The sequence below is a fragment of the Chiroxiphia lanceolata genome, chromosome 2 (assembly GCF_009829145.1).
Source record: "Chiroxiphia lanceolata isolate bChiLan1 chromosome 2, bChiLan1.pri, whole genome shotgun sequence".
Taxonomy (NCBI): domain Eukaryota; kingdom Metazoa; phylum Chordata; class Aves; order Passeriformes; family Pipridae; genus Chiroxiphia; species Chiroxiphia lanceolata.
The window spans coordinates 3,435,739-3,443,852 of NC_045638.1; the positions used below are offsets into that span (position 1 = coordinate 3,435,739).

General features: G+C 49.3%; 1 long non-coding RNA gene across 1 annotated transcript; it reads right to left on the reverse strand.

Annotated features, from left to right (window-relative positions):
* Window positions 1-4,025: 4,025 nt before the first annotated feature.
* On the reverse strand, window positions 4,026-6,902 carry LOC116782112. Its single transcript, XR_004355125.1, has 2 exons — window positions 6,834-6,902; window positions 4,026-4,158 (listed from the first exon to the last, which is right to left on the reverse strand). It is a non-coding gene; the product is annotated as an uncharacterized LOC116782112 (long non-coding RNA).
* Window positions 6,903-8,114: the final 1,212 nt, after the last annotated feature.

The following is an 8,114-nucleotide window of genomic DNA, read 5'->3' on the forward strand; positions in this document are numbered from 1 at the left end:
CGTGGGCGTGATTCAAGACCACAGTTAGCTGACCAAATTCCCTATATAGTCAAGAAAGAGACCGAGAAAGAGGGGGGCGTGATCCCAAGTGTCTCCCTTACACTCCTGGAGTCAATACTGCCATTGTGTACGGACTGGTATTTTAATTTCTGGCTGTAGTGAATTTTCTGTGGGATCTGTGAAAGCAAAACAACCTTTTAATACTTCATCAAAGTGGTTTTTCCCATTTTTTTCAGCCACTGGCAGGAGGCACCACATGTGTTTTCCTGGTTTGCACTCCCCGCCAATAAACAGCTCTATTTTGGCTACACCTGCCAGGTGTTCCTGAAGCCTTCATTGAGAATAATTCCCCCCCCCAAAAAAACACCCTAGGAGCAGCATTTCTCTCCCCCTCCCCTTCAAAGCAGGGCTGGCAAGGAGCACTGGGGGCCAGATCACAAAGAAGGATTTTTCTAAGGCCTCAGAAAGGCAGGGGAAACACACAAAAATGAAAGTAATGGGAGTGAGGAGACAGAAAAAGCACAAAAGCCCTCTAAGGGTTCAGGTAAATTATTGGAATGAGGGAAACCCTGGGCAGTTACAGTCACTGCACAGGTGAAGGGACCAGGAGCCTGGGAGATAATAGGATTAGTGAAACACAAATGAGGGAATAACTGAACCAAAAATACATCTGCAGGGACACGGGTCATTCACTGCCAGCTGTCAAGGAACTGCGTAGGAAAGAGTTGCTATCTTTAGTTACCTGTTGTGTGAGGAGGCAGAGAAAATGATGCAGTGATGCAGCAGTGCTGGAAAAGAGCAAACATCATCAAAAGTTCATTCAGGAGGGAGGAAGGGACAGCCCAGTGAGCCTGACACTGGTATTGGTGAAACCACAGGCTATTCAATTTCTGAGCACTTCTACAGTTAGAAAGAGCACTGTGATGCCAGTTTTGTTATCAGATTTCCAAATTCCTTTGTTTCCTCCCCCCATCAATCATTATGCCTTCACACTGCCCTTCAGATTCTGGTTCTTTTCCCCCTCCACATCACCATTACCTTCATTTCCCCCTGACCGAAGGTGTTTACGTGTTTATGTCAGCTCATCCAGTGACAACATGACTTTCTATCTTTGGAATAACCAGCAACACTTCTATTTCCATAGACTCCTTTGTGACTCAAAGTGATGCAATCTCCCATTTTGCATCCATCAATTGTTCTTGAACAGTTCCCTGGGACCATTTGCTGTCGGCAACTAAGTTCTGTTGGTCACATTAAGTTTTGTGCCATTGTTTCCATTTCCTGACTGGAGGAAAAGGCAAGTCATTGCAGTGCTAATATTAACACGACATGATTTTGCTGTTTGCTTGTGCAAATACTTGTACCTGCAGCTTTGAAAGAATTTCTCTTTGAGCCACAGCTCAGTTGGTTGAACACTAATGACCAGCACAAGCAAATGGAAAGCAAGAACAGTTCAGCAAGTTTCTTTAATTATATGCACAAATCTGAGTGGATTTTGTTTCAATACTCTTTACCCAGTTCTCCATCACAACTGTTAGCCTGTTTTCCTATATTTGTATTCTCTTTCTTTGTCCAGCTTAAATTCATGGTGGTTTGCTTTTCTTCCCATACTCCTAAGATCTCCTCCATTCATCCCACTACCTCCTGAGCCTTTCTCCTTCCTAATTTATCCTTGGCAGCCCTTGAAGCAAATACTCCCTATTTTAAACTCTGTTACTCCTTGAAATCTAATCTCCTGTTCAGCAAAGTTTGTTTAGGATGGGTCTTGCTTCTCCCTTGGGATTTGTTTTGCACACTTTTTAGCTACACGTTTTAACCAGCTGTGAGAGACCTCAGCCAAAAATTCCCTCTAAAAATAGGACAGCAGCCACCTCAACGAAATCAGAGATTGCAAAGGAAGAAAACTGTTATTAAGAGTAACAAAGCAACCATGTTACACCATCCATTGTGCTTTTGCATGGTTTGGTACCTTCGGTGTGCAACCAAAAGATCCTGATTAACCCGGTGAGGTGGGCAAATGCTCCTGGGCATTTCCTAGAGAACTTGTGGAGGGGGGATTTTAATAGCTAAACATTGCTGTAGGGGAAATGTCTCCTTTTCCTTAGGGGAAGAATTGTGCCTCGCAGAAGGAATGCCCTCCAGACAAAGCCTTGGGATGAGCGATCAGCATGCCCTGCATTTCTCCCTGCCGTGCCCCACCTCGGCAGAGCTACATTTTCTGCCCGTACAACAAGTGGCAGCTTGTGGAATACTCTTCCTCATTCAAATGAGACACTCTCCAAACAATCCTAGGGGGCAAACAAACCTCCGGTGTCGTGCTATCAAAGGAGAAAGATCTGCACCCGCACCAGTAAAAAACTGCATTGTGAAATACAGTTCACAACTGCATTGTGAAATACAGTGTTGACACAAACTAAAGCCAAAGAAACACATCCACCAAACGGAAGGAAATCAAAATTAAATTACCCAACAGTATCATCTCCCTGTTCATTCAGCCGTGTTCCCTCCCAATTTTATACCAATTCATTTACAGTGAAACTCAATGTATATCTGCACTGCAACCACCTCCAGTTATAGCTCCTTTTTCTGGATTTTACAGCTTGGGAAAGTAGATATAATAAAATAATAGCCTGGTTTAAGCACAGTTTTCATACCCTTACTGTCACAGTCACACTGAAATAGAGTCTGGGGATACAACATTATCTCTTTATATCTTTTATTATCTCTTACTACGGCAAATCCAACACGCAGAAATATATAATAGACCTAATAATAGAAATCAGGAACTTGAGACAGCAATGCAAATCCCCGAGCTCAGTGATGTGATAGGCACTTAGAAGATGCAAATTTGCTTGTTGGTTCAGGCAGGCAGTCTGTTGATGACAGCAGGGAGCCAGGCCAGGGCTCACAGACCCATCCCAAAATTTCCAGTTCAACCACAGGTTCCTGAGTTACCTTACTCCAGTCACTTAATCCCGCAGATCTGTTTACAGCTGGCAAAAGGAGAATGCTTGCCTTCCCTATCACAGGGTGATTATGAAGGCAAAATCCCTTAATTGCCGTGAGGAATGAGAAGGTTTTGAGGGCTCTGGCAGCCTCTTGCTGGATTTTAAACACCTATTTCACTGCTGCATCTGCGGGAGCAGGACAGACCAGCAGGCCTGTGGTCAGGGCACAGCCAGACATGCTGTTTTAGTTGGAGATACCGTGGCTTTAGAGGTGATTTTTCTCCCCAGCTGCCTGCCACCGCTTTCAAACCCGGGGTGGTTGTGCCAGTGCAGACACTGAGCTGGAGGAGAGCAGCCTGTGGAGCTTCAGAGCCACGGTGCAGGAATTAACGGTTTGATATTCGTTAAACTGCTGCGCCATCTATGTTCGGGAGAGGCCCGTGTCATAGACGTGCTCCATCGTCCCCAAAATGTCACAGTGAGCAACCTCCCGTGCAGTTCAAGTTCTCTGCCACACGTGTCCCTGCACTGACCACACCAATGAGCAGGGGCAGGGTGACACCTCTGGGGGGCACCTTCACAGAATCACAAAATCACTGAGGTTGGAAAGGCCCTCCCAGATCATCAAGTCCACCCTGTGCCCCATCTCCACCTTGTCCCCCAGCCCAGAGCACTGAGTGCCACGGCCAGGCCTTCCTTGGACACCTCCAGGGATGGGCACTCCAAACCTCCCTGGGCAGCCCCTGCCAAGGCCTCACCACCCTTTCCAGGGAGAAATTCCTCCTGATATCCAACCTGAGCCTCCCCTGGCACAGCTGGAGGCCATTCCCTCTCCTCCTGTCCCTTGTTCCCTGGGAGCAGAGCCCGACCCCCCCCGGCTCCCCCCTCCTGTCAGGGGGTTGCAGAGCCAGAAGGTCCCCCCTGAGCCTCCTTTTCTCCAGGCTGAGCCCCCCCAGCTCCCTCAGCCCCTCCTGCTGCTCCAGCCCCTTCCCCAGCTCCATTCCCTTCCCTGCACACGCTCCAGCCCCTCCATGTCTCTCTTCCATGATTGCCCAGAACTGGACACAGCCCTGGAGGTCCAGCCTTCCTCGCACTTGGGTTGTATTCACTTTTGGGTTGGTCAACTTGTGAGTGGCATCAGCACTGTGATTTCTATTCAAATGCCTCAACCAACATCAGAGGAGGTCCATGAGGCTCCATGTCTGTCCATCTGCAAGGGAGAAACAGTAGGGCTTGATCCATGGAGGTGAAGCTCATAATAAATGACTGAGGGAGCTCCTGCTACAGCTGGCAGGAGAAGCAGCCTGTCATTCCTCAAAACCAACAGGCACCCAAATGCATTTCTTCTCAAACCACTGCCCTTCTCAGCGCTTGCTTTTTAAAGTGCTGTGGTTTCATGTTCCCTTTTCTAAAGTGCCAAGGCACTGCAGGGTCAGGTGTCCCTGTTTTGGAAGTCCAGCTCTTTTTCTTACTGTCCTCCTCCCAGCTGGAGTAGGATCCCTGCAATAAAGCCGTGTCAAAGATAAAGGAATCACTGCCTGGGCTTGTTTTGACTCAGTTAGAGTCGACTTTCTCCATAGCAGCTGGTGTGGGGCTGTGGTTTGGATTTGTGCTGGAATCAGTGTTGATAATCCAGGGGTGTTTTAGTTGTTGCTGAGCAGCAATTAAACACCATCAGGGGCTTTTCTGTTCCTCAGTCCACCCCACAGGCGAGTGGGCTGGCAGTGCACAAGGAGCTGGGAGGGGACACAGCCAGGACAGCTGACCCCAACTGACCACAGGGATATCCCACACCATATGGAGATGAGGGAAGAAGGAAGGGGGGAAGTTTGGAGTGATGGCATTTGTCTCCCCAGGTCACTGTTACACGTGATGGATCCCAGCTTTCCTGAGCTTGGCTGAACACCTGCCTGCCATGGGAAGTGGGGAATTCTGCCTTGCTTGTGTATGTGGCTTTTGCTTCGCCTATTAAACTGTCTTCAGCTCAACCCACAGGTTTTCTCACTTTTAGCTTCCCAGTTCTCTGGGGAGTGAGAGAGGGGCTGTGTGGGGCTCAGGGGCTGGCTGGTACGTGCTGTCCTTCCCACCAGATGAAATGGAGGGGGGAAGGGGTGTCAGCAGAAGCATTTCGGATATTTCCTTCTTAGGAAAGCTTTCCACTGTGTTTTCATCCCAAAAAGAAAAAGAAAAAAAGGTGGTGGTTCAGGTCCTGCTGCCTGTCAATGCCTCATTGGAAATGTGCACAGAGTCTCTTACAGGCACATCCCACCCCAACGCCAAGGGAACCATTTGCAAGCACAGTCTCTGCAGAGCAGCTCTTGTCTCAGTGCTCTGCATACGCCTTGAAGTGCTTGTAAATACCATTCAGTGGCACTAACTACCACTTCACCTTCGAATTATCAGGCTGAGTGTGAATCCGGCTCTGAATCCAGGGATTCTTTCACTTCTCCCTCTCCCCTTTCCCTCATACCCCCTCTCGTGCAGTGACAGCACCTCTTGGGAGCACACGCGGAGCTCTTGCTTGCCGTGGAAGCCACACCCCCCTCCCTCCCATCCTGCAGGGATACGGGCTCAGTTCTTGAGAGTAGTGACAAAAAGGAGAACAAAACGTAAATCAGTTGTTACAGTGCAGCAAATTCACTGGTTGGCATCCAACACTGTCACCTCTTGGAAGAGCAGAAAAGGGACAACTGGACCACTCACCCATCACTCCCCTGCTCCAAGAAGAGCTTTTCAGTCCCCTGTCTTACTCCCCCAGCAAACCTTGATTGCCAGCCACTTTTTCAACCAGCTTGATGTCACTACTTCTCCTCCCTTCACCATCTCCCTGGGGTCAGGACAGCCACACAGGCAAAGGAGCACCTACTGCCAGATGTCAGCTGTCTCTCCATTTTGCGTGCCACAACCTCTGGATTTTATCATTTATCATTTTAAACGTCTGGGTCAGCAAAGAGATCCCTGTGCAAGCAGAAGCAGCAGTGGCTCCTGTGCCACTGCCCCTCTCCTTGGTCCCTGTGGATGCTGCACACCAGGTGCCTCCAGGTTGAGGCAGAAGCTGCACGGACATTTCCAAGATCGCACCTTCAAACTTAGCCCTGAAACGGATCTTTTCCTTGTGTTTGCCTCTTGGCTTCACAGGCCGCTGCCAAAGCAGTGCCCCTGCAGTCATCAAGAGCTGGAGTTGTAAACAAGGCAGATTTTTCAAGGGAATTTCCAAAAGGCAGTGAGATTCCCAACCCTTGGTGGCTTTCAGCTGCGCCCCTTACTCAAACGTGGTGCACTTCAGGGTGTATTTCAAAGAAGGTGGTTGTCCTGGAGAGGTACCGAGTGGTTAATTATTCAACATTGGTTGGGGGGGGGGGTTGCAGACCATTAATGAGGGCAAAATCACACGGCAGCAGCTCATCTGAGGAACTCTGGGAGATACATGAACCGTTCATGAAAACTATTTTATTGTAAAGACCGTTAAAGGCATCCTTTAAACTACTCCTCCTCAGCATGTTTTATTAGCAATTCGTTTCTGTCACACCTCAGGTCAAGCTACTGTAGGTCTTGTGACGATTTTTTTGGGGTTTTAACATGGTTTTACTTAATTGCTGTCTGGAAGATTGTTTTGAATACTCTGTGTGCCCTGTGAGCGGCTGTCTGGGTCCTCTTCCAAGCTGACCTTCCACAGCAAAGCATGAAACTTGACTGTGTTCAGCCTTGTGTGACTGCCATTGCTAAAGGACCACTGCCACACACTGGCAAACTTGGAAATATCTATTTGCCTAAAGTACTGCTGAAGTTTTGGGGGTTTTTTTCCTCATCCAACATCTCTTCTTCCCAAAGGATTTGTGTGGAAACAAGATTTCTTTCTTTTCTAAACCAGATTTATCCCTCTACCTCATTCTGTCAGAGAGGCTGCACAATTTGCTCCACAGGATGCCCCGAGCCAGGTCCAGTCCCGCTGTCCATGGGGGGCCGGGGGTGGCCCTTTGTGACACAGGCACCTTCCAGGGCCCTTTGTGACGTGGGACATGGGGGTGCCCAGAGGCCTTTGTCACACCCCAGACCCCGCCCTGACCCAGGGGTATATAAGGGGTGCAGAGCTCAGCCCGTCCCAGTTGCTCCCCAGGAGTGGCTCCTTCTCTCTCTCTCTTTCTCCTCTCTCTCCTCCTTTCCATCGGTCTGGCTGACCCACTTTTTTCCCTCCTTTCTTCTTCTTCTTCTTCTTCTTCTTCTTCCTCTTCATCTTCTTCTTGCTCTTCTTCTTCTCCCTCTTCTGCCTCTGTAAGGACGTGTTCCTTACAGGGATGCACACAGTGCATTCTGGGAGTTGCACTGCCTGGACAGGCTACAGGGGCACCGGTGCTGACCTTGCTCAGGCGGCCACAAGTCCTCCGGTTCCTGGACAGCACAGGAACAATGTGTGCCGTGCTGCACTGAATTGGTCAGGCAGTTATAAGGAGGCAATTTCAAATAAACCTTTGGTTACGTAGCCATACCTGCCGAGTCCTGTCTCTTTATTTTACGTTAAGATATCGCAGACGGCGCCGTTCGCGTGGGGCACAACCTACATTAGGACGTAGCTTTAACAGCCTTGTAAGAAGGCAACTCGGTAGTGTCCGGAACGAGTTTGTTTGAAAACTCGGGACACTTTTACCACAAAAAAGCCTTAAAAGCGTCCCATCTCAGCAAGCGGCTGAGAGATGTAGGATTAAACTAAGCTCGAAGAAGATAGGAAGTGCACTGATCCAGGAGAAGAAAAGAAGCCGAGAGAAGACGGATCGAGGGAGAAGCTGCCGCCCGGGGGCCGCTCCGTGGGATCCTGCTGCCGCAGAGGGAGCGGGAATCGCTACAGCCTTAAGCGCTGTCCCAGTTAGAACAGCTGGGACCAGCTCATCACTGGATGGGTGCAACCCAAAACTGTGTAGTCTAGAGCCTTCCATGCCGTTGCCCAGAAACTGGTATCAACAGACCGTTTACACCCTCTGCCCAGAGCACCCCTGACCCCTCAGGCTATGAGCTGGGTGTTAAGGAGGCCTGCGAGATAGGAGGGTGGTCCTGTCCTCACACCCATGGTGGAATTCCCCATCCTGAGGGAGGCACTGGGCATTCCTGCCTGAACCTGAGGATAGATAATCTTGGGGTCTTGGGACTTTTTTAACCACTCGTGGGATTCAG